Source organism: Corvus hawaiiensis, chromosome 31, assembly GCF_020740725.1.
Source record: "Corvus hawaiiensis isolate bCorHaw1 chromosome 31, bCorHaw1.pri.cur, whole genome shotgun sequence".
Lineage (NCBI taxonomy): Eukaryota > Metazoa > Chordata > Aves > Passeriformes > Corvidae > Corvus > Corvus hawaiiensis.
The window spans coordinates 2,491,450-2,517,154 of NC_063243.1; the positions used below are offsets into that span (position 1 = coordinate 2,491,450).

A 25,705-nucleotide genomic window follows, 5' to 3' on the forward strand; every position below is an offset into this window, starting at 1 on the left:
TGAGAGAGGGTCATGGTGCCACCCTGTGCCTGTCCCCATCCCATGGGATGAAGCTGCCTGTGGAGTCCATGGAGAGTGGGAGCTGCTCCAGAATCCCACCTGATCATCCTGCTCTAATCCTGCCGCAATCCTGCTCCATCCATCCCACCTGATCCTCCTCCATCCATCCTGCACCAGTCCTGCTCCGTTCATCCCACCTGATCCTGCCTTGGAATTCAGCCCTGATCCTGCTCCACAATCCACCTGATCCTATTCTGGAATCCTGCCTTGATCCGGAATCCCTGCCTGATCCCACTCTGTCCTTCCTGCCCCAGTCCCCCTCTGGAGTCCCACCCCGATCCTGCTCCGCACCTGCAGTCAAGCTCTAGGATTGTGAATCAATTCCTGTGGAAAGAGAAGATCCATGAGATTCCAGCATGGATCACACACTGGGATTAACCCCAGGATCCATCCTGGGATCCGCACAGAGGGGATCCACCACTGCTGCTCCCTGGCTGCTGTGTTGTATTCATTCCTCTGCCTCTGCCCGATGGAAAAACAGTGGGATCAGCACCCATGGTGGGGGATTCCTGGAACGCCATGCAGTGGATCTGTGCTCCTTCCTGACCCCCATCCAGTGTGTTACTGGATTGGAGCTTCCAGACACTAAATCTGACAAGGAGGATGATGATGATGGCAGTGATGGACACAGTGACCACCAGGATGAGATTCCTGCTGGATTCTGGCTCTGGGAAGCGCGAGATAGTGAGGAATGGGAGGGGAACCCCCATCCCACTGCTCCACATTCCCAAATTCCCTGTTCCCAAATTCCCAATTCTCAAATTTAGCATGCCCAGCCTCACCCCAAGTGAAGATCCCCGGCTCTGGCATTCCGGGATGCTCCACCCGGCACCGGTACTGCTCCCGCTCCTCTGGCCGCGCCTCGATCCTGGCCCAGGTGTGGAAGGTGCCGTCGCTGTTGGGAACGATCCCACCCCACTCCGTCTCCTGATCCCGGATTTCATCCCCCTTCATCCAGCTGACTGCGATGGTGCTGGGGTAGAATCTGTATGTGCGACAGAACAACGGTCAGGATCTCGTGTTCCACTTTTCTTGAGACATGGACATTGGGAGGCTTTGAGAATGGGATAATGATGGAATTTATCCATGGAATTCCCATGGAAATGGGATGGCAATGAGATCCATCCACAAAATTCCCATTGGAATGGAAAGATGGTGAGATCCAGACACAGAGTTTCAATGAGAATGTGATGAGGGTGAGATCCATAAACAGAATTCCCATGCAAATTTCTGCATTCCCAAATTGCACCCTCCCAAACCCACATTCCCAAGTTCCCCATTCCCATGGGAATTCCACCTCCACCTTTGCACTCCAGTGCCTCCTGCCTGTATCTGACGTGTTTCTTGAGCACTTCCACACAGGTGTGCTCCGGGGCATTCTTCAAATACTGCGCTGTGATCCCATCAGATTCCCAGAGCCTCTTGGTGATCTGGGCAGTGCCATCAGCTGCCACGAAGCTCCGAGATCCCAGACTGAAGGACATGAAATCCCACCCATCACAGCCTTGCAGGAAGGATCCACAGATGCTTCTGTTGGACAGGTCGCAGCTGCACTCCTGCTGCAGTGTGCAGAGACGTGGATGGGGTGGGATCGGACTGTGGAGACACATGGAATGGTGTCCCAGCCCCATGGAGGCTCATTCCAGCCCTATGGAGCTTCAGTGTCAGATGGAGACCCATAGAGCCTCATCCTAGCCCCTTGGTGCCCCACAGATCCCCATTCCAGCCCCACAAATCTCCCCCTGCCCCTAGCTCCCTCCACTCAGCCCTGCTCTGGTTGTACCAGACCTGCAGCCTCTCCAACTCACTGGGGTACCTGTCATTGATCCAGGTCTCATTATCCCAATATCCCAGTCCGGCTCCGGCCACCATCCACAGCATCTGCAGCTCCACCTGGCCCCACTTGCTGTCCTAGTGCACGAAGGGAATCACATCCACGAAGCCCACAGCCAAGAATGAGGTGAGTCTTGGACCGGGCTCCGACACTGCCACTCACTGGTAATGCCGGGAGTGGAGAGCTGGGAGGACATGGTGATTTGGGGGGTCTGGGGGTACTGTGGGGCCCGGGAGGGTGAAAGAAAGGGGAAACTGGGAGAGCTGGGAGAGCCAGAAAGGGGTTTGGGGTTCCCAGGGTCAAGGATAGAGGGGTGCAGGGACTGGGAGAGGTGGGATGGGGGGTCCAGAGGGTCCCTGTGCCCAGGAAAGGGGGGTTAAGGGGGCTCCAGTGTTGGGGAAAAGGGGTCATGGGGTGGGGAGACCCAGGATGGCCTGGAATGGGGGTCATGGGCCTTCTCGGTGTTGATGAAAAGTGTGGGCTAGGGGCTGGGAAATGCAGAAATGGGGATCCAGGCATTCCCAGGCCCAAGGAAAAGGGGGAATCCAGGGACTGGCAGAGGTGGGATGGCCGGAAAAGTGATTGCAGGGGGTATTAGTGAAGGATAAGGGGATGCAGAGGGTCCTGGTTCTGGGGAATGGGTGTTCAGGGGGGTCATGGTGCCCAGAGATGGAATTTCAGGGGAGTCCTGGTGGCCATGAATTGCAGTTCAGAGGGATCCCAGTGCCAGGGGCAGTCAGCAGTCGCTGGGCAGATTGTGCTGGCTGGTGCAGGCTGGGAGATGCCAGAGTGACTGTGGAAGGGTGGCAGGGAGGGGATGGGCCTGGATGCCCCCAGGATCCTCTCTGACCCCCCTGCAGGAAGTGCAGGGAGTGGAGAACTGAGGGGATGCAGGGATTGTCAGGGTCTGGCAGCATTCAAGGGTCAAGGAAGTGGAACTGGGAGAGTTGGGAAGGGTCCATGGTTCAAGAAAAGGGGATGAAGGGACTGGGAGAGGCAGGATGGGGGATCCAAGGGTTCCTGGTCCCTGTGCCCAGGAAAAGGGGGTCCAGGGGTTCCCAGTGTAGAGGAAAGTGGGGTCTGGGTGGTGGGAAAGGCAGGAATGGGGGCCCGGGGGGTACCAAGATCAAGGGAAAGGGGGGGGGTCTGTGGGCTGGCAGAGGCAGGATTGCCAGGAAAGGGGGTGCAGGGGGATTTTGGTGCAGGGTAACGGGGTGAAGAGGTGTTCTGGAGCTGGGGATGGAGGTGCAGTGGGGTCTCCATGCACAGGTCTGAGGCATTCAGAGGAATCCCAGTCCTGGCTATGGGGCTGCAGGGGTGTCCCAGTGCCCAGGAATGGGGATTTGGGTTCCTGTGTCAGGGAACGTGGTGGCCTCTAAGAAGAGATCTGGGCTGGCACAGAGCAGAAAAAGAGCAGAGAGGGGACAGGGGAGACTGGAAAACACCTGGAATTGGGACAGTTTTGCCTCTAAGACCCTTTCCCTTGGTGGCCAAAATGGGTCCCAAGAAGCCCCAGGGGAGCCAACACACCAGGAGGGGGAGGCAAGGGCTGAGCCCCGCCTGGACCGGGAGGAGCTGAGGGCTGGGGGGACCCGCGGCCGCCGACTCCCGGCTCTGCTGAGGGCTGGGCATGGAACCGATTTCGGAAGGTTCTGGGTCCTCCACTCCAGGAGGTCACTGACCTCACCCCAGGTCATGGCTCCAAGATTTCAGGGCCCTTGGCAGCTGAGCGTTCCCGGCAGTGAGATCCATGGCAGGGACCTGGAGCGAGGTGTCTGCATCCCTCGTGAGGTTGTTCTGCAAGCCCCGGGGGCAGAGCCCTGCGGGAAATCCCTCTTCCCACCTGGATGTGCTGGGAGAGGCTCAGGTGGGACCCTGGGGGGCTGCTCCTGCAAGGTCACCCTGGGGGCTGGGAGGCCACCGAGGGTTATTTGGCAAAAAGGGGCTTTTTAAGGAAGAATTCTCTTTTCCATGCAATTTTTGGTGATTCCTCACCTGGAGGAGCAGAGTCAACCCAAGGGAGGATGTTCCTCCCCACCCTTCCTCCATCCCAGCCACCGGTTGAGCCCTTGTGGTCACTCAGCTGCATCATCATCTTCCTCTTCCTCCTCTTCCTCCTCCTCCTCCTCCTCTGTGGTGACAGAGCAGGAAAAACCACAATGGTGTTAAAAGCTCCAGGACTGAGTCCTCAGTGTCCTTCAGCTGGGGATGGGGAAGACCTTGGCCACCCTTTTGAGTGTCTCATGGCTTTTTCTTCTCTCCAGCCCCTACTGGCTCCAAGTTGTGTCCCCAGGACTGGCAGCTCTCCAAGGAATTAGGAAACTGGACCCAGGGCAAGAAAAGCTGTGAAGAGTGGGACCCTGACCTGGTGGTGCTCTGAAATGAGACAGAAATAGTCAACAGGGAGGAGAAAGCTTGAAAAGGATCCAAAAATCCAGAGATTTTAGGTAGGCAGGGGAGCAAAAGGCACCTGGCAGTGGGACGGTTTGGGGCAGCGTTCAGAGCAGGGGGGGCAGTGTTTGGCTGAGGGTGTCTAACTGGGGACTGGTGGGCAGTGACCTTGGCTCATCCCAACCTCCCATGGAGAGCCAGGAGCTGCCCAGACACAGGGGCAGGAGAAGGTGCCCATCCCAGGGTGGGTCACCTCAGACTCCCTGAAATCCTTCTGGTGGAACAGCAGTGCAGCAGCCCCGGGGCCCTTTCCAGCCGCTCCAAGAGGGAACCGTGCCCCGGTGCCAACCCCGGGCTCCAGCACGGACACAGGGACCCACCAGTGGTCGAAGGCTGTGTCACTGACCCCCAGCAGCTGTTATCCCTCTTTTCCAGCCCAAACCAGGGGTCCACCTTTCCAGTGTGCAATGAACCTCTGTAAAGCAAAGAAACATCAGGGTTGGGCCAGTCCTGCCTTCCCCACTTGCTGTTTCCCACCTGTGTCCATCCCCTACCCAGAGATGTCCAGATGACACCCCTACGCTAAGGTGTCAGCTCCTGACTCCAGCACTGGGAGTGGTTTGGGGCCAGGCAGGTTTGGGGCTGGTTTTAAACCCTTTTTGCCCCATGTTTCCCACCCTGGTGCTGGTGCAGAGGCTCAAGCCCAGTTCTCACCAGTTCATCCACTGGTGATTTTGTCAGCCAGTGAAGCTCCCAGGCCTTGCACCTTCCCTGACTCATGGGCAAGTTGCCCTCAGCCTCAGAAAAATAGCAGCATTTTCCTTGGAAACCAGGCCAGGTGTCTGGGCACACATGGGAGAATTCTGGCTGAGGGAAATGGCATCTCACAGAAACAACTGGAAAAGAGAAAGCAGAGTGAGACACGTGGGCAGCCCTAATAAAGCAGGAAAATAGGGTTTATTTATTGCTTTTTTCTGGAAGCTGAAAGGGGGAAATTGGGGATGATGTTCTTTGAAAAGGGAATGGTGTGACAGAGCGAGGAGCAGGTGCCTGGACCACGGCATGGGGATAAAAGGGAGTAACCCCCAAAGTGGGCTTTGCTTGGGGAGCACCCCTTGATGCTGGGGAAATCCTGGCATCCTCCTTCTCCCCAAAACAGAGGCACCTGACCCAGATCCTCCTCCAGGGGTGCCTGGGTAGGACTCACCACTCAGTGCCATGACCAGGCTGAAGCTGAGGATCCCCATCCAAGACCAGAACACACCATTTGTGGGATTTTCCCCAGTCTCACTTGTTTTTGTTGGACCCTGGGGAAGGAAAGAGCAGGAGAAAGGTGGGCTGTGTCCTTTCCTCTCTGCCTTGACTTTCTCTGCTGGATCCTCAGTTCATCCTGCACCCACCCAAAGACTCCATCCCCATCCCACTGGTGATGAGGGGATTAAAGAAGACTAAGAGGAAAAAAAGACAAAAATGGAGAGAGGAGAGAAAAAGACAAGTTTAAAGGCAGTTTAAATATTAAATAAATACATGTAGGTCATTGACTGCTCACAGGGAGCTGAAGGGTTTGCGAGGGGACAGGAGCCTGTTAAGAGCTCAGGAGCTGTTGCTGCCAGGAGGGAGGAAATGCACCGATGGCTCACAGCAGAGTCTGTGGTTTGAAGCTCTTTTCCAAACACCTGCAGGAGGAAAAGCACCTGAGTTTGGAGTAACAGTTTTCTGTTGAGGTTTCCTGTTTGTAGCTACTCGCAAGCTTGTGCTGCTCAAAGGAAACCTGGCTCTGGAGCACAACTTGGTTCTCTGTCCCCGAGCCAAGGTGCAGCAGCAGCTTCTGCTCCCTCCCGGGTCTTGTGTCATTTAGCAGCACGAAACACACGCATAAAAGCTCACCAAGAACACGCCCTGATAAAAACAACGGTATTTCATTGCATGAATGAGCCTTGAAAGTCACATGGGGGCAGATCTTTTTGTCAGTAAACAGAGCAGGGGAAAGCACAGACACATTGCCTGCACGGGGAGTTCGCAGCAGGAAAACACGGAGATGCAGGATGTGCTTGGATACAACGTTTCCAAAGCAGCTTTAGGGTTAAATTCATCAGTAGAGAGAAAAGAAAAAGTCCTAACAAAGGTGGGCTGGGAAGGGGTGGTGCTGCACCATCCCGGGAGATTCCCGAAGCTCAACCGGAAAAAGTCCAGACCTTGTCCAAGCTCCGAGCTGGGTGTGAGCCAGAAACCAGTGGCTGGGAGAGACATTGCTGCTGAAGGGCTTCCTATGGCCAGAACTAAAGTGTCGAGTATCAAGGAACAGCTTGAGGTTACAGAAGTCCCAGCGAACACGTTCGATTCCCTCATTTCAAGTTGAAAGCTCAGCTCCACTTGTGACTCTACTTTTTAACAATGAATGTAAAAATTCAACAAAATTCCCTTAGAAAGACCCCACGAAGGTTCATGTTGTGTGAGCTCCCTTGGGGCAGCCCCAACTCCTGCCCTGCTTGAGTCCCTCTCGAGCCCGCTGTGGTTTCCAGCTGCTTCGCTCCAGCTGCCCCAAATGCCCGTAAATTGCACGGAACTGGAACAGATCCGAGTCCTCGTGGCTCGGGCTAAGGGCAGGGAGAGGTCACTCAGGGATCGCCATCGCGGCCACAAGAGCCCCGACGTGGGGAATGAACTGGATTTGGGACGGAGCGGATCAGAACAGGAGAATGAGGCGTAAAATAAGTCTTGAGAAACACCTCCTCCCGAGCTCTCTTAACTTCCCGGTGTTAACTTTATCCCCTTTCCCTCTTTCCTCTGCCCAGCGGGGCAGAGAGAAAGGATGGGAGTCCCGGTCAGTTCGTGCCGCTGCTTCCCCCTCGGGGACAGGAATCCTTCCTTGCTCCCATGGGGTCAGTCCCTGCCCTGGCCAGCGGGGGTCCCTCCCCAGCCGTGCGGTCACTCCCCGGCCCGGCCCTGAGGCGCGGGGCAGTCGCGGGGCAGCCGCGCTCCGGCCCCGTCAGCGGCACCGCCGCTTCGTGCCGGGCAGGAGCGGCAGAAGGAGCCGGGCGGCGGCGGGGGCTGAATCCCGGCAGGAGGAGGAGGAAGAAGAAGAAGAGGAAGAAGGGGCCGGGTCGGCCTGCGGTGTCCGATGGCCGGGGAGCAGCGGGGAGGCCTCGGGGAGCGGCGGCGGGCGGGGCTCTGCTGGAGCCGCCCCGAGGGGTTTGTGCCGCCCCGGGTCCCTGAAGGAGCCGCTCCGCGGGACGGGCGAGCTGGGAACGAAAGGAAATACAGAGAAGAGAATAAAATACAACCAAAGAGCCGCACCGAAAGGCGTCTCCCCCGCCCGCGTCTGAAGGAGCTGCTCCGAGGGACGGGAGGGGGGTGAATAGAAAAAAATCCAGAGAACGGAGTAAAATAGAATAAAAAACTGCACCGGGATGTCCCCGGCGCCCGGTGTCACTGGAGGAGCCGCACGGCGGGACGGGCGCTGTCGGGTGTGGCCAGAAGGGCAGAGCCGAGGGGGTGGCAGGTGTGAATGGAATAAAACATTGAGAATAGATTAAAATGCAATAAAAGAGCCGCAACCCGGGCTCTCCGCGCCCCGTGTCAGTAAAAGAGCTGCCCCGAGGGACTGGCGGGGCGGCGGTAGAAGAGCTGCGGGGCGGCATGGGCACTGCCTGGGCTCGGAAGAGGCGCCCGAGGAGTCCCCGCCGGCCCGTGTCACTGAAGAGCTGCACCGAGAGAGCGGAGAGCAGCGGCGGCGGGGAAGGAACCGCACGGGAGGGGCGTGGGATGGGAGGTGTGACCGGAATAATATAGAGGGAATAGAATAAAAAATAATGCAAGAAACCGCACCGGGAGTGGCCGTGACACGGGGCTGCCCGTGACTGAAAGAGCCGCACCGAGGGACCATGCAGTATTGCTTGATGCCACAGGAAGAAAGGATTGAATGGAGCAGTTGAGAGTTTCAGGGGTCTAAAGTTGACAAATCCACCCTTCCCAGGGAATTCTCAATGTCCATCTGCATCCTGATGGACATCCCTGCCCCTGGATTCATCCAGGTGCCCACGGGTAACCAGGAGGATGTGGAGACCCCAGCCAGGTGTCTTCCCAACACGGATCACCAGAACCATGGATCATCAAGGCTCTGCCCAAGGGGGTCACTAGGGATCATCTGATGGGGATCCTCCTATGGGGGATGGAGCTGGAGCAGCGCACGAAGCTCTTCCCACACTTGGGGCACTCGTAGGGCCTCTCCCTGGTGTGGAGGTGCTGGTGGCTGACAAGGTGGGAGTTGCAGTTGAAGGCCTTCCCACAGTCAGGGCAGTGGAAGGGCCACTCGCTTGTGTGCATTGGCTGATGCTGGATGGGCAGCCTGCTGGTCTGAAACCTCTTCCCACACTTGGGACACTCGGAGGGCCTCTCCCCCATGTGGGTGCACTGGTGGGTGAGAAGCTGGAAGTTCCATCTGAAGCTCTTCCCACATTCCAAGCACTTGTGGGGCTTCTCCTCATCCTGAGGCTTCTCCCCCAGCTCCGAGCTCCTCCTGGATCTCCGGCCGCCTTCCCGGCACAGGGGGGTGTCGGGGTCTCCTTCCCCTGCCATGTAGCTCTGGGAGAGGGGCCCTGGGGGGAGGCACGGGGTTTCCCTGGCCCCTGGTCAGCCTCGTTCCCCATTGGTTTCTTTGTGTTTCCCTGCGCGGGCAAGGACCCTCTGGTCCCGTGACTGTAGGAGTTCCTCGGCAGATCCTCAGCCATGTGGCTGGAGAAATAAACATCTCTGAAACATCTACCAAGAATCTGTCTATATATATTTCTTTTCCATGGGACTCCTTGTTTGATACATCGTGTTACAGAATCCCCACTGTAACAAATGGTAGAGAATTGCGAGCAGAACGATCTCCGATCCCTAAGCGACTGATTTGTGTGAGTAAACCCTAGAAACTTTGGATTCCTCTTCTTGTTTTTGTTTTGCTGTTCCATCTCTAAACTATGGAGGAACCGTGGGAAGACTCTTGGCTCTCAGAGCCGCATATGGACATTTATCTTAAACTTAAAATGATTCTTGAACAACAATTTGTAAATTTTAGATTAATTCAAGCTCAAAAAGAACTGAAACACTTCCTGGCATGGTTGTTTAAGAACTTTTTCTATGTTTCTTGGGATTTAACTCTTACCAAAGACTTTTGGAACACCATTTGAACACAGTTAATTTTTGAGTCAAAATACATGCCGATGGAAGAATATTTTCGTGAATATTATTTAACGACGGAGACTGTTGAGCAATGTCAGCTGTGTCCTGGCAAAGGGAAGCCTGGCTCAAGGACCTTGCGGCCCAGGCCACGTGGACCGAGCCCTCTGCGAGCAGCAGCGAGGCAATTCCCACAATGCGGGCAGAGCCACGCGAGCCACAGTGTCGGTGGCGGAGCGGGGAGCGGCGGGACCTGGCGGTGCCCGCCCGGCCCCGCGCAGCGCGTGGTGGAGCGAGCCCCGTGAATGCCCGACCGAGAGGGGCGGCGCGCGGGCGGCGGCTGGCGGCGATGGCGGTGGAACAGAGCCGTGCCCAGCCGAAACACGCGCTGGAGCAGGGCACGGGGGGGTCGTCACTCGGGGGCCCGGCCGAGACGTGGGTGCAGCGCCAGGCAGCGGCAGCGAAGCTGCGACCAGAGGAGGCGACGCACGGAGAACCGAGCAGCGCGACCCCGAGAAGAGCGTGCAGGCACGAGCAGCTCCGGCAATTCCAACATGCAGCGAGACAGAAAACAGCAGCCACTTGGAAAAAGGAAAAAGGTTTTAGGAATAGTAAAATGGTGTAATGTTAAACAAAATTATGGTTTTATAACAAGATGTGACAACCAGCAAGACATATTTGTGCATAGAACTGCTATTAAAAAGAATAACCCTGAAAAATGCATCCCAAGCTTGGGAGATGGAGAGGTGGTGCAATTCAAAATTGTACTAGGTAGAAAAGGGTTACAAGCATCGCAGGTCACTGGGCCTGATGGTGTTCCTGTAAAAGGCAGTATATATGCAAAAAATCGTAGTCATGTTAGACAATATCTCCATTGTAGGCCCCCCCTACAGTCTCCCTTTCCTAATCCCACCTTTCCCTTTTACCCTATTACCCCCAGTGTATTCCCAATCTGTTTTTTCATCCATGGTTTCCCTCACAAAACCATACCTTTGCCAGTTGTTTCCCCAAAAATCCCTTTCCAATGCCGAGTGGGGGATGAAAACGGGGAGGGAAGAAGTTAAACCCTCTCCTGCCTCAGTTTCCCCACAAAGCATGCTCAGAGAGTTCTGTCTCCCTTCTGTCAGCCTTAAGATGTTCCACAGAATCTGTTTGGACATTTAAAGGATCAGGAGGGTGGCTTGTTTTGTTTTGAAACTGTTCTTGTTGTTTCCAATGTTATGTTTTACATCTCTTTTGTTAAAAATAAACGGGTGAAATGTCAGGGTCCCTCCCCCTGCCATGTAGCCCTGGGAGAGGGGCCCTGGGGGGAGGCACGGGGTTTCCCTCACCCCTGGTCAGCCTCCTTCCCATTGGTTATTTTGTGTTTCCCTGTGCGGGCAAGGACCCTCGGGTCCTGTGATTGTAACAGTTCCTTGGCAGATCCCGGCCATGCGGCTGGAGAAATAAACATCTCTGAAACATCTACCAAGAATCTGTCTATATATATTTCTTTTCCACAGGACTCCTTGTTTGGTACATCATGTTACAGAATCCCCACTGTAACAGGGGGGCTCTTTCCTCCTTGGATCTCTCTGGGCTGTGTTTGCAGCCCCTCCTCGTGCGGCATCTCCGGGGCTTTTCCTCCTCCTCCATCTGGCCACACCTTGGGAATAACAAATACTGGTTTGGGGGGAGAAATGAGGGGTGAGCGCCTTGGGCTGGGGTTCCTCCTGCTCAGGTCCACCACCGGGCATCTTGTGTCTGTAAAAACCTCCAAACCACCAAGATTCAGCCCAAAAAACCACACTCAGGAGTCCCCCTTCTCTGGTCTCTCCTCTTTGAGGTTCTGAGGATTTCCCTTCCCTGTGGCCATTGGGGTCCCATGGTTCCTGGGGTTCACCCTCTCCAAGGTCTCGCTGAGGGATGATCCAAGAGGTTTTGGGGGTCCCAGGGGTCCCTTCTCCACTGACTCTCTTCTCCGGGGTTCCAGGGACCCCAGGGGTCCCCCCTCTCCAGGCTCCTGCCTCTTCAGGGTGCCGGGGGTTCCCCAGCTCTAGTATCACCCCTCTCTGCTCTCCCCATGCTGGGGGTCGCATGTTCCACCCCACCGGCTCTCCCAGGGATCCCCAAAACCAATGTCATCCCTCCACCAGTACTGGGTGATTGTCATGTGGATCCCCCAGGATTCCCTCAAGGGACATTTACAGCTCAGCTTTGGGGTCCTGCAAGACACAAATAAATCCTCCCGCCCTCCATCCCCCCAAGAAAAAACAGGGACAGGCAAAGGTATTTAGGGCTTGGTTCTGGAATCTGCGAGCTCCAAAACCCTCTCATTAAGAAAATCCCTCCTGGGGACTCCACAATATATTTGGGGCGAGCTCCCTCTCCTCAGTCACCTGCAAGATGTGGGGGGGAGTGATGTTCCTGAGGCCTGTGGAGCTGTGGACACAGCACACAGTTGGAAGGGCATGCTTCTGGCTTCTGCTCCTCTTCCTGCTCCTGCTCCTCCTCCTCTCTCCCTCCTCTTCCTCCCACTCCTCCTCTGTCCCCACCTGGGACCCCACTTTCCCACCCCCGGCTGCCCCATGGCTGCCACAGCACCGGCTGCTGGCTGGGGGGAACCCCAGGGATGGGCAGGGGGCTTGGGAAACCCCCCAGTACAGATCCATCCCCCCCCGCTCCGCCAGAGCTCCAGGGAATTGCTCCAGGGCTCAAGTGATGAGGACACAAAGGGATCCCCATGGAACTGACATTTTTCCATCCCAGTCCCACCTTTTCTTCCCCTCTCCCATTGCTCCCCCAATCTACAGAATCCTCCCAACTCAATTTGGGGTTCCAGCCCCCTCTTTTCCCCCACTCTACTGCCCCTTCCCCATAATCCCCCCAATCCCCCACCCTCCTCTCCTGTGCTTAGGTTTGGAGGTTCCAGGCCCCTCCTGCTCAGTCTGGGGGTCCCATCCCCCCTTTCCCTCAATTTGGGCAGCTCCTGGCAGCTTTTTTCTGGGAGGAATCCCTGAGTTTCGGGATTTTTGGGGTGTAGTTTCAGCGGGGGACAGCTCTGTCTGGCCCTCCCCTCCCTCTTGTGGCCTCTCAGCTGCCCCCGACACCCTGGGGGTGCTGGGATTTCCCTCCTGGGGACAAGGACATTCATTCCCTTCCAGGAGCCCAATGCTGGCTGGGGGTCCAGCTCAGGGGGTCCTTGAGCAGCTGCCCCAGAACCTCCGCCAGGGTCTCCCAGCGCAGCTGGAGCCACTCGGCCTGGGGGCCCCAAAGCCCTCAGCAAGCCCCAAGTCCCTCCCAGGAACCCTCAACTCCCTCAAACCCAGCATCCCCCCACATCCCCTGCAAGTTTCCACCATGGCACCGGCCATGGCCATGTCCCCACATGGCCCTGGCCCTGTCCCACCGTCTCCTCACCCATGGCTGTGTTCCCACCATGTTTCCATCCATGTCTTTGTCCCCTATGTCTCCACCATGCCCGTGTGCCCCCATGTCCCCATGAATGGCCACGCCCCCAGCCATGTTCATGTGTACCCATATCAGTCTCCATGTCTGTGTCCTCCAATGTCCCCACCCATGGCTGTGATTCCCCATGTCCCCACCCATGTCTCAGTTCAATGTCTTTATTTTTACCACAGTTTCAGGTGTTTTGAAGGGATGAAAAGAAAACCAAGGCCAAAAGAAAAGGATTTCCGTGTCCATGCCAGCTGAGTATCCACGTGCTTGGGTGGGAGGGAAGAACCCTTTTTGGAGGGGTTTCCACCCCACTGCCTCAAAAATCTTGGTCTTTGCCCCAGTCTATCACATTTAGCTGCAGAAGACACCCTTGGGCCAGAGAAAATCAGAACCATGGAATTATTTTGGTTGGAAAAGACCTCCAAGACCAACCAGTATTCCTTGATTCCACCAGAAAAAATAATTGAAAACAAGAGATTTTTGGGGCCGAAAGTCAACAAATCTGCTCTCCCCAACGGATTTCTGCTGTCAGTCTGCATCCTGATGGATGTCCCTGCCCCTGGGTTCATCCAGGTGCCCACAGGGGACTCTCAGCTCCGGTGCCTGGAGCAGCTCCTGCCCCTCCTTCCACACTGCCCTGGGTGCCTGCAGAGCTGTTCCTCTCACATGTTCTCCCTCTGTTCTTCCCTGCATCTAATTCTATCTGCACAAGAAGTTTTTCCTTCTTAAATCCATTATCCCTGAGGCGTCACTGGCATCTCTGATGGGCTTTGCTGGACACGGGAAATTTCTGGCAGCTTCTCCCAGAAGCCACCCTAAAGCCCCCTACTTCCAAAACCTGGCCACACAAACCCAGTATACTGGCCACCTGGAACATGGATCACCAGGTCACAGCCCAGTGAGGGTCACTGTGAATCATCCAGTGTGGGTCCTCTGATGGGTGATGAAGTTGGAGCAGCAGACTCCACAGTTAGGGCACTTGCAGGGCTTCCCTTACAAGTGGGACCGTTGGTGTGAGGTCAAGGAAGAGCTGCAGGAGAAGCTCTTCCCACACTCAGGACACTCATAGGGCCTCTCCCCGGTGTGGATGCGCCGGTGGATGGTGAGGTGGGAGTTGCGTTTGAAGCCCTTCCTGCAGTCGGGGCAGCGGAAGGGCCTCTCATCCGTGTGAATGCGCTGATGCAGGAGGAGATGGGAGCTGGTCCGAAACTTCTTCCCACACTCGGGACACTCGTAGGGCCGTTCTCCATTGTGGATCTTTTTGTGATGGAACAGGTCAGAGCTGATGCTGAAGCTCTTCCCGCACTCCCCACAGTGGTAGGGCCGTTCCCTGGAGTGCAGGCGCTGGTGGGTGAGGAGGTTGGAGCGGTCACCAAAGCTCTTCCCACATTCCAAGCACTTGTAGGGCCGTTCCCCAGTGTGGATCACCTGGTGGCGAATCAGGCAGGAACTCCGGCTAAAGCTCTTCCCACACTCCATGCACTCATAGGGGCGTTCTCCTGTGTGGATCATCTTGTGGCGGAGGAGATGGAAGCTCCGGCTGAAGCTCTTCCCACATTCCAAGCACTTGTGGGGCTTCTCCCCACTGTGAGGCTTCTCCACCACCTCCGAGCTCTGGCTGGATCTCCGGCCACCTTCCTGGCACAGGGTGGGTCTTTCCTCCTCACAGCTCCCTGGGCTGGGTTTGCAGCCCCTCCTCCTGTGGGATCTCCGGGGCTTTTCCTCCCCATTGGATTCCTGGGCCGTGGAGCTGCTCGAAATGGCCTCTTCCACGAGGTCCTGCTGTGGGGATTTGTCCTCCCTGGTCTCCATCTGCAGCTCCTTGTCTGGGAGAGGAAGGACAAGGAGAGGATGGGATTTGCCTCCGTGCCACAGGGAAGGGGAAGGAGATCCCCCCAGTCCGTCCCCGGCAGGACGGCGTCGGCAGCGGGGTTGTCCTGCAGCCGGGGGCGATGCTGGGCTGGGAGATGGAGCAGGAGAGAGGGGAAAGGGGCGGTGACTTCCTCCTCACCTGCCTGGGGATCCCGAGGCACCTTCCTCTTCCTCACAGCCTCCTCCTCCACCTGGCCAAGTTTTGGAATGAAAAATCCTGGTTTTAGGGTAAAACAACGTGTGAGCGTGCTGGGTTGGGATTTCCTCCTGCCTAAGTCCATTTCTAGAAGTCACTAGACATCCTGTGTCCATGAAAACCTCCAAAACACCATGATGCAGAAAAAAACCCCTCCAAAATATTAAGATTCAGCAAAAAAGCCCTCCGAGATTCCCCCCTCTCTGGTCTCTTCATTTTGGAGTTCCTGGAGGTTTTCCCTCTCCTGTGGGTCCCGCTTAGGGTTGCAGGAAGTTTTAGAGATCCTAGGGGTCCCTTCTCCCCTGTCTCTGTTTCGGCTGCTGGGGGTCCCAGGGTGCCCCCTTTCAGGCTCCCCCCACTCTAGGATGCCGGGGATTCCCCCAGTCCCCCGTTTCAGGGTCGAAAGGATCCTGCCCTCCCCGTTAACTCTGTGCTTCCCCCTTTCCAGTCTGCCGCGGGTATTCCAAGCCGGTATCGCCCCTCTCCGGTTTCCCACGCCAGGGGTCGCCAGAACCGCTGTCCCCTACCCCGCCTGGCGATCTCCACGTGGCATCGGGGACCCCGCATCCTCCCCTCGGTAGTATGGGATCTGCCGACAGGCGCGACCGGGACCCCCCCGAAAAAAACACCTCCAAGATATTTGGGGCGAGTTCCCTCTCCCCGGTCACCTGCGGGACGCGACGGGGCAGATACTCCAGGGGCCGGGAGGGCCGCGGATACAGGGCGGATACAGGAAATTGGTGGACCCGCCAATTTCCTCCTCTTTCTCTTTCTTCTTCTTTTCCTTCTTTTTCTTCTTTTTCTTCTTTTTCTTCTTCTCCTCTTCCTCGTCCTCTTCCGGCCTCTCTTCTTTATCCGGCTCCTGCTCCTCCTCCTCCTCTATCCTTCCTGTTCCTTCCGCTCCCCCCAGTTCCGCTCCCCCCAGTTCCGCTCCATCCGTCCGGAGGCGGGCCAGGAGCTCTCGCATGAGAGGGGGGACGGGACACGATGTGAACGGGGGGAAGAAGGGAGAAAACGGGGGGGGACCCCCAAGTAGAGCGGTAAAGGAGGTAGGTCAGCCCCAAACCGAGCTGGGGGGGAGCTGGGATCTGGGGGGACGATGGGAAAGGAGCGGGAGAGGGAAGATAAAGGGATGTGGGACAGCGGAAGAGTGGTTCCCAAAAGGGGAACCTTCGTATCTCCATTACTTAATCCTTGGAGGGGTTGCCTGCGGCCCTGGGGGAGGCGGATCCGCGCTGGGGGTGTCTCCAACACACCGGTCCATCCCTAGGGGCTCATGGGGGGCTTCCCCCCACCCAGCAGCCGGTGCTGCGGCGGCCGTGGAGCAGAGGATGTAGGAAAGGGGGCTGGCCCCCTGAGCTTCCAACCTGTTGTGGGGTGCTGGAAGTTGCTGGGGCGGGGGGCCGGGGGAAGAGGGGGCACGCCATGACCTGTTTACCCCAAAACCAGCATGACCCTCCTTCTTCATTTACCACTAGGGGCTTTGCAAACAGGGCATTGTTTGAATTCTTTGACCCCATTCTAGGTAGAGCATCCAGCTACAGAAGGGGGACCCCTGAGACCTTGGAGGATGGGGGCAACCCAGAGATGAGGGAGCATTAAGAGGGGGAACCCCTGGGAACCCATCACTCTGAGACAGAGCTGGAAGAGAAGAGACCCCTGGGACCTTCCAAATCCCGGGCACCCATAAGTGGAGGACTCTGGAGAGGGGAACCTGCTGGACCCTCAGCAGCACAGAGAAGCAGAACCTCCCACAAACCCAGAGTAGGGAGACTAGAGAGAGGGAACTCCTAAGAGGGGTTTTATGGGCTGAATGTTGGTGGTTCAGGTTTTTGGGGGCTGAATCATCAAATTTTGGAGGGTTTTTTTTGTTGAAATGTGATGTTTTGGGGGTTTGGGGGCTGCCTTGAAGTTTTTGGGGGCTAAATCTTCGGGGTTTGTTTTTTTTTTTTGGGCTGAATCTTGGTGTTTTAGAGGGGATTTTACACAGGATGCCCAGTGACTTCTAGAGATGGAGTTGGACAGGAGGACCCCCCCCCCCCCCCACCTTGTTTATTCCAGCAAAACAGGATTTTTCATTCCCAACCCTTAGCTGGATGGAAGAGGAGGCTGTGAGGAAGAGGAAGATGCTCTAGAACAGCCATGCAGGTGAGGAGGAAGTCACCACCCCTTTCCCCCTCTCTCCTGCTCCATCTCCCAGCCCAGCATCGCCCCTGGCTGCAGGACAACCCCGCTGCCGACACCGTCCTGCCGGGGATGGATTTGAGGGGATCTCCTTGCCCTTCCCTCTGGCACAGAATCAAACCCCTTCCTCTCCTTGTCCTTCCTCTCCTTGTCCTCCTTTTCTTCCTCTCCTTGATCCTTTTCCTCCTTTCTTCTCCTTGCTCCTTCCTCTCCTTCCTTCTGTTTCCTTCTTGTTTTCTCCTTCTTCCTTTCCCTCCTTCCTTTCTCTTCTTCCTCCTCTTCCTTCGTGTTTCTTCCTTCTCTTTGTTCCTTTTTCTTCTCTTCCTTTCTCCTTTTTTCTTCCTCCCCTTCTTCCTCCTCTTCTTCCTCTCCCACTTCCTCTCCTCACTACTTTCTTTACATGTTCCTTCCTCTTATCTCTCATTCTTCTTTCTCCTTCTTCCTTCTCCTTGCTCATTTTTCTCCTTTTTCTTTTTTCATTCCTTCTTCTCTTTCTTCCTTCTCTTTGTTCTTTCCTCTCCTTATTCCTTCCTTCCCCAGACAATGAGCTGTAGAGAGAGACCAAAGAGGACAAATTCCCCCAGCAGAACCTCGTGGAAGAGGCCGTTTTGAGTGGCTTCATGGCACAGGAATTCAACGAGGAGGAAAAGCCCCGGAAATCCCACACGAGGGGGGGCTGCAAACACAGCCCATGGAGTTCTGAACAGGAAAGACCCCCCATGTGCCGGGAAGGCGGCTGGAGCTTCAGCCAGAGCTCGGAGCTGGTGGTCCAGCAGCGGCTTCACAACAGAGAGAAGCCCTACAAGTGCTTGGAATGTGGGAAGAGCTTCAGCCAGAGCTACCACCTCATCCGCCACCGGAACATCCACACTGGGGAAGGGCCCTACAGGTGCAGGGAATGTGGGAAGACCTTCAGTGATGTCTCCACCTTCGCTGCCCACCAGCGAGTGCACACGGGGGAACGTCCCTACAAGTGTGGGCAATGTGGGAAGAGTTTCAGTCAGAGCTCCAACCTCCTCACCCACCAGCGCCTGCATACGGGGGAACGGCCCTTCAAGTGCCCTGACTGCAGGAAGAGCTTTGTCCGCAGGTCCGACCTTGTCATCCACTGGCGCATCCACAGCGGGGAGAAGCCTTACGAGTGTCCTGAGTGTGGGAAGAGGTTTCGGAGCAGCTCAGTTCTCATCAGGCATCAGCAGACACACACAGAGGGGAGGCCATACGAGTGTCCTGAGTGTGGGAAGAGGTTTCGAAACAGCTCACATCTCATCAGGCATCAATGGACGCACACCGGGGAGAGGCCCTATGAGTGTCCTGAATGTAGGAAGAGATTCAACCAGAGCGTTGCCTTGATCAGACACCAACGGACCCACCAGTAAGGGAAGCCCTATGAGTGCCGCGACTGTGGGAAGAGGTTGAGTCAAAACTCCAAGCTCATCACCCACTAGCATCTGCACACTCAGGAATGGCCCTACAGCTGTGGGGAATGCGTGAAGAGCTCCTGCCTGAATTACCCTCAGATGATCCACACAGGAGAACGGCCCTACCAGTGTGAGGAATGCAGGAAAAGTTTCAGTGATGGTTCCAACCTCATCACCCACCAGTGCCTGCACACTAAGGAATGGCCCTACAAGTGTCAGGAATGTGGGAAGAGCTTCAGCATCAGCTCCTACCTGATCTGCCACCAGAAGACCCACAGCGGGGAGAAGCCTTACAGGTGTCCTGAGTGTGGGAAGAGGTTTCAGAGCATCTCAGTTCTCATCAGGCATCAGGGGTAGAGGCTCCTCCGCTGTACCAGCTTCAGGAAGAGCTTCAACTGTAGCTCCAAGCTCATCACCCACCAACACATCCACATTTGGGAGAAAGCCTGTGAGTGTTGGGAGTGTGGGAGAAGCTTCTCCCGCAGTTCTGCCTTGACCTCACACAAATGCACCCACCAATAAGGGAAGCCCTATGAGTACCCCTGCTGGGGGAAGAGCTTTGTCTATTGCTTCAGCTTCTCCACGCGTTGGAGGCCCAACATTGGATGATCCAGTGACCCACATTGTGGAGAGACCTGGTGATCCATGTTCAGAGCAGGGATGTATTCAAGAAGACACTTTTTTTGAGGCCTGTGACCAAATAGGGACAATTTGAGGATTAGGATGTTCCCCAGGTGACCACCAGAGACCCTCAAATGACCCCTACTCTAATATAAATGAGTTCCAAGAAGTGATAGGAATATGTAAAAGAATTCGAGGGGAATGTTTAGCATGTATGTATGAGTTTGGGAAATGTATTAATATGTATTAGTTATATAGATACAAATGAATATGTTAGATAGCTGAGTGTGTGATAGGGGTAGATATCCCCTGTGCACACCTGGCACCAAAATAAAGTAAAGCTGCTTTCTAATAGTGAAATTACAGAGTTAAAGAGTTTAGTTCCCGATTTTCAGTCACATTTTCTTGTTGCCAAGCTCCCCCTCCACGTGCAATCCCCGGTGCCAAACATGTGTTGACACTCCAAAAGCAGCCGGGCTGTGCAGTGGGAGGTCCCTGTGTCCCCACCTTGCACATCAGTGGGAGCTCCAGTCCTTGAGGGGTGTCCTTATTCCAGGGAAGAATCTCCACATCCCTCTCCCCCTAAGAATGGATATGTCAGGAGACACCACAGTTAAAATTTGGGATGGGGCTTTTATAGTCTGAAGTCCTGCACTGTCAGTCAGATGTGCTCAGGCAGCTGTGCCAGCTCAGCAGCTTTGGATAAATTATCAGTGGAATCACTTGATTGTTCCTTTATCCTGGTATTTTAACAGATCTACTGTATCTTATCTCACTGCCATTCAACCCCAAAAGCAGTGGGAGCCCCCTTCTTCATTTACTGCTTGGCATGTATGCAAACAGGGCATTGTTCGTGTTGTTTGACCCCATTTGAGCAGAGCATCTGGCTAAGGACCCCCGTGGGATGCCCCTGCCCACTGTCGCACCCCCAGTTTTCCTTATTCTCTCATCCATTTCCCATGGTCCCTGCAATCCTCAGCTCCCCCCACAGCTTGGTTTTGGGGTGTCCCCAACACCCCGGTTCAGTATTGGGAACTCAGCCCCTTCACACTCAGTCTGGAAGCCAAAAGACCCTCTTCTCCACCCTCTCACACCCCCTTCCAATCATACCTCCAATCTCCAGGTTTCCCCAGAACTTGGTTTGGGGATGCCACCCACCTCCTACTATGGGGGTCCGACTTGCCCCTTTCACTGAGCTTTGTGGCTCCCATATCCGTCCCACTCCGTTTATGGCTCCCAGACCACACCCTCCACCCCTTTCCCATCGTCCCCCAGATCCCCAGCCCACCATCCCCTGCTCTTGGTTTGGGGGGTCCTACCACACCTTTTCCCGTCCTGCCCCTACTGCTTCCCTCTTTCGCCCGCCCCACCCCGTTCACCAGAGAGCTCCGCGCCCGCAGCCGGGGGACTCCCAGCACCACCAGTAACCACCAGTACGGACCCAGCTGTCCCATCCCCAGCGCCGGGCAGGTCCCGACACCCCAAAAGCAGCCGCGTTGTGCCCTGCGGGGTTCGCCGCGGCCCCGCCCCGCACGGCACTGGGAGCACCAGTCCGGAGCAGTGCGGAGCGCGGCCGGGCGGCATCAGCCGTGCCCGGGCAGGGCCGGGCCCCGCGGGGCTCCCGCCCGCACTCGGCCCCCGCCGGGACAGCGCGGGGGGGCCCGGCCTGGCCGCCCCCACCTCCCCCTCCCCAAATTCCGCTCCGGGGGGCGCTGGGGGCGAGAGCGGAGTCCGGGGGGGCTGGTCCAGGTGGGAAGCGCCGGGCACTGCGGCTCTGCCTGGCGAGTGCGGAGCCATCAGCGCCGAGCGCTCTGCACGGCTGAGCGCTGCCTCAGGGGTGGGGCTGCAGCAAGGGGGGACACCCTGCTCCAGCTGGGATGTCCCGCAATCGGGGGACCCCCACAAGCGGTTATAACGCCTCCGGCATCGGAGAAACCATGGGGTCACCCCAACCCCACAAAATGAAGGCAGGGGACTTCCACAAGCTATTTATTACCTGAAAATTGGCAGAAAGGAGCAGGATTCTCCCCAAAATGGGTTCACCTCATCCTACATTACCGCAGCCCCCGAGAATGGGGGAGAGTCACCTCAGCCCCCGAAAATTAGCAGTATATTCCAAAAAGCCATTTATAACGCCCCAACGCTAGCAGAAATCAGCAGGGTCCTCCCCAAAATGGGCTACCTTTATCACTCCCTCTGGGGCCCCCCTCCCAAGTGCCAAAGTCACGTCTCCCCCCTCCCACTCCGGATTCTGGGTACCCCAAAAACTCCCTCAGGATGGGGGGTGCCCAGAAATCCCCTCAGGAATGGGGAATATCCCAAAATCCCTTCAGGAATGGCAGTTACCCCAAAACCTCCAGATTTGGGGGGTACCCTGAAATACCCTCAGGGACACGGTCCCCCCCATCCTGAACATCCCGAATCTTTCGCTATCTTATTCCAGATCCCTTCCCCAGCCCTCCCAAACTTCATTCCAGCCCCTAACCTGCATCCCACCACTCCCAATCCCAATCCCACTCCTCCTGGATATGAAGGTCCCTTTTTCCAAGCCCTATTTCCTCCATCCCATCCCATCCCATCCCATCCCATCCCATCCCATCCCATCCCATCCCACCCCTCCCAAACCCCATTCCTCTCTTCCAAACTCCATCCCACTCCTCCCAATCCACATCCCACACCATCACAAACCCCATCCCACCCCTCCTAGGGGTTTTGGGGGTGCTGTGGGATTGTGTAATTTTTGGGGTGGAATTGAGCCATTTTGAGGTGGGATCATGCCCTTCTGGGGTGGGATCAAGGTATTTTAGGTTGGGATTGAGTCATTTTGATGTAACAGATTGATTCCTCTTGGATTTGGGGCGCAAAAGCAATGGAGAAAACTCTCCCACATCTCCCCAAATATTCCCCTGAACCCCAAAATCCCAGTAAAATGGTGGAGGTTTAGAGGTCTTCATTCAATTTCTTTATTTTCACCCCAGTCTCAGGTGTTTTTAAGGGATGATCAGGAATCAAAAGAAAATCAAGGCCAAAATAAAAAGATTTACATGTCAGCATGGTGTGAGTATCCATGGGGTTGGGTTGGGTGGGTGGAAGAGCCTTTTTTAGAGGGGTCTCCACCCCACTGTCTTCAAAATTTTGGTCTTTGCCCCAGTCTATCACCATCTGGCTGTGCAAGACAATCATGGGCCACAGAGAATTAGAATAGTGGAATTATTTAGGTTGGAAAAGACCCTAAAGATCATCCAGTGTTGCTTGACACCACAGGAAGAAATGATTGGACAGAGCAGGCGAGACTTGTTGGGGTTTAAAGCCAACAAATCCACTCTTCCCAATGAATTTCTAATGTCAGCCTTTGTCCCAATGGATGCTCCTGTCCCTGTGTTGATCCGCATGCCTGTGGGGAAGAAGGAGGATGCGGAGACCACATGCCAGGTGTCTTCCAGTGTGGATCACCAGAAACATGGGTCACCAGGCCTCAGCCCAACATGGATCCTCCAGTGTTCTTCCTGGAGCTGGGGCCCTTGTAGGGCTTCTCTTACCAGTGGGTCCGTTGGTGTGAGGTCAAGGCAGAACTCTGGGTGAAGCTCTTCTCACACTTCAGGCACCTGTAGGGCCTCTCCCCGGTGTGGACGCGCCAGTGTTTGATTAGGTCAGAGCTACGAATGAAGCTCTTCCCACAATCAATGCAGCCGAAGGGCCTCTCCTCCGTGTGCATCCGCTGATGCATGAGGAGATCAGAGCTGGTCCGAAAGCTCTTCCCACACTCCCCACACTTGTAGGGCCGTTCCCCAGTATGGACACGCTGGTGGATGACAAGGCTGAAGCTGCGGTTGAAGCTCTTCCCACATTCCAAGCAGTTGTATGGCCGTTCCCCAGTGTGCAGCCAGCGGTGGCTGATGAGGTGGGAGCTCTGGCTAAAGCTCTTCCCACATTCTAAGCAAATGTACGGCCGTTCCCCAGTGTGGAAGCGCTGGTGGTATAGGAGGCTGGACTTCTTGCTGAAGCTCTTTCCACATTCCAAGCACTTGTAGGGGCGTTCCCCTGTGTGAAGGCGCTGGTGGACCACCAGGTCGGAGCTCTGGCTGAAGCTCTTCCCACATTCCCCACACGTGTAGGGCCGTTCCCCAGTGTGGATCTTCTGGTGGTGGATCAGGTGGGAGCTCCAGCTGAAGCTTTTCCCACATTCCAAGCACTTGTAGGGCTTCTCCCTCTCATGAAGCTGCTCATGGATCACCATCTCTGAGCTCTGGCTGAAGCTCTGGCCACCTTCCTGGCACAGGGCGGGTCTTTCCTCCTCAGAGATCCCTGGGCTGGGTTTGCAGCCCCTCCTCATGTGGGATCTCCAGGGCTTTTCCTCCTTGTTGACTTCCTGTGCTGTGGAGCTGCTCAAAATGGCCTCTTCCACGAGCTTCTGACGTGGGGATTTGTCCTCTTTGGTCCCCGTGCACAGCTCATTCCCTGGGGGAGGAGGGAAGAAGGAGAGGAAGGGAAAAGGAGAGGAAGGAAGAAGAGGAAGGAAAAAGGAGAGGAAGGAAGAAGACAGAAGAGGAATAAAACAGAAGAAGACAGAAGAAGAAGACAATGACGATGACGACGACGACGAAGATGATGACAACAACGACGATGATGAAGAAGAAGCAGAAGAAGAAGCAGAAGAAATGAGTGAGTCAAAGGAACAAGGAGAGCAGGGATTGAGGAGAGAGGAAGGAAGGAAGAGCAGGAAGAGGGAGAGGAAGGAAGTGAGGAAGGCAGAAGGGGAAGGAATGAAAAGGAAGGAGAAGAAGGAACAAAAAGAATGAAGAAGAGGAAGAAGAAGAAAGGAGAGGAAGGAATGAGGAAAAGGGAGGAAGGAGCATGAAGAAAAAGGAGGAAGGAGAGACAGGAAAGAAGGAACAAGGAGAAGAAAGGAGAAGGAAAAACATGGAGAAGGGAGAAGGAAGGAGGAAGAAAGGAGGAGAGAAAGGAGATTTGCCTCTGTGCCATAGGGAAGGGGAAGGAGATCCCCTCAAATCTGTCTCTGGCAGGACAGCATTGGCAGCGGGGTTGTCCTGCAGCCGGGGGCGATGCTGGGCTGGGAGATGGAGCAGGAGAGAAGGGGAAAGGGGCGGTGACTTCCTCCTCACCTGTCTGGGTGTCCCAGGGCATCTTCCTCTTCCTTGCAGCCTCCTCCTCTATCTGGTCAAAGTTTTGGAATGAGAAATCCTGGTTTTGGTGGAAAAAACAAGATGTGAGATGTGCTGGATTGGATATTCCTCCTGTCCAACTCCATCTCTGGAAGTCACTGGGCATCACACTAAGACGCAGCCCCCAAAACCCCAAGATTCAGCAAAAATACCCTCTAAAGTAGGAAATTCAGCCCCAAAAACTACAAAGCACCAAGATTTAGCCCAAAAAACAACCAAAATACGAAAACTCACCCCTCAAAAACGTCTAAAGATCAAGATTCTGCCAAAGAAAAATCTTTCAGGAGTTCCCCCTCTCTGGTCTCTCCACTTTCGCGTTTCAGTTTCCCCTTGTCCAGGCTGCTGGGGGTCCTCCGTGTATTGGAGATCCCCACTCTCAAGGACCCCAAGGGTCCTGAGAATCCCAGAGGTCTTCCTGATTTGGGGGTTATGGTGGTCGCTCTTATCTGGGCTGCTGGAGGTCCAGTGGGTCCCCCCATCCGAGGTCCCCCTGCTTAGGGATACAGGGCGTCTTGGGAGTCCTGGGGACGTTTGTTCCCTGACTCTCTGCTTCAAGATGCTGGAGGTTCCAGAGCTCCCCGCACTCTGGGTTTCCCACTTCGGTGCTCCTTGGGGGAGCCCTCTCCAACCTATCCCCTTCCCCTGGCTGCCGGCGGTGCCCCCTCTCTGGGTACTCCGCTTCTGGCTCCCGAGCGTACCCCCTCTCCAGGCTTCTCCGTCTCCGTGCTCGACCCCCTCCAGGCTGCTGGGGGTCCCCCAGCTCCGGTATCGCCCCTCTCCGGCCTCCCCTCTCTGGGGCTCCCCCCACACACCTCGGCTCTTCCGAAGGGCCCCCAAAACCGGTGTCCCACCCCCCCGCCAGTACCGGGCGATCGCCACGAGGGCGGGCTGACAATGGAGGCGGCGGGACCTGACCAGGAAGCCCAACCCCCACTGCGGCTCCGGGAACGCGGTACCCCCTCGCCCACCGCCGGGGCTCTGCCGGCAGCCGCCACCGGGACCACCCCAAAAACGCCACCTCCCGGAGACGCTTCAATATCCCCCCAAGGCGCATTTCCGGCTCAGCTTTGGAATCCCGGAAGATCCAAAGATCGGCCTCCCAGAAAAACTCTCCCAGGAACCCCCCATGATATTTGCGGCGAGCTCCCGCTCCCCGGTCACCTGCGGGATGCGGAGGGGAGGACCGATGCTCCCAGAGCGGGGGGGCTGCACTTACAATGAGCTGTGGACTTGTGGCTCCTCCTCTTCCTGCCCCTGCTCCTCCTCCTGCTCCTCCTCCTCTCTCTGCCTCGTCCTTTCCTCCTCCGCCTGCTTCTTTTGCTGCTGAATCTTGGCTTCTCCT

The 25,705-nt window shown here is 56.0% G+C and overlaps 3 pseudogenes; 1 reads left to right on the forward strand and 2 right to left on the reverse strand.

Moving 5' to 3' along the window:
• Positions 1-376: 376 nt before the first annotated feature.
• LOC125318743 lies at positions 377-1,544 on the reverse strand (annotated as a pseudogene).
• Positions 1,545-13,039: 11,495 nt separating this feature from the next.
• On the reverse strand, positions 13,040-25,518 carry LOC125318744 (annotated as a pseudogene).
• Positions 15,868-19,540, forward strand: LOC125318782 (annotated as a pseudogene).
• Positions 25,519-25,705: the final 187 nt, after the last annotated feature.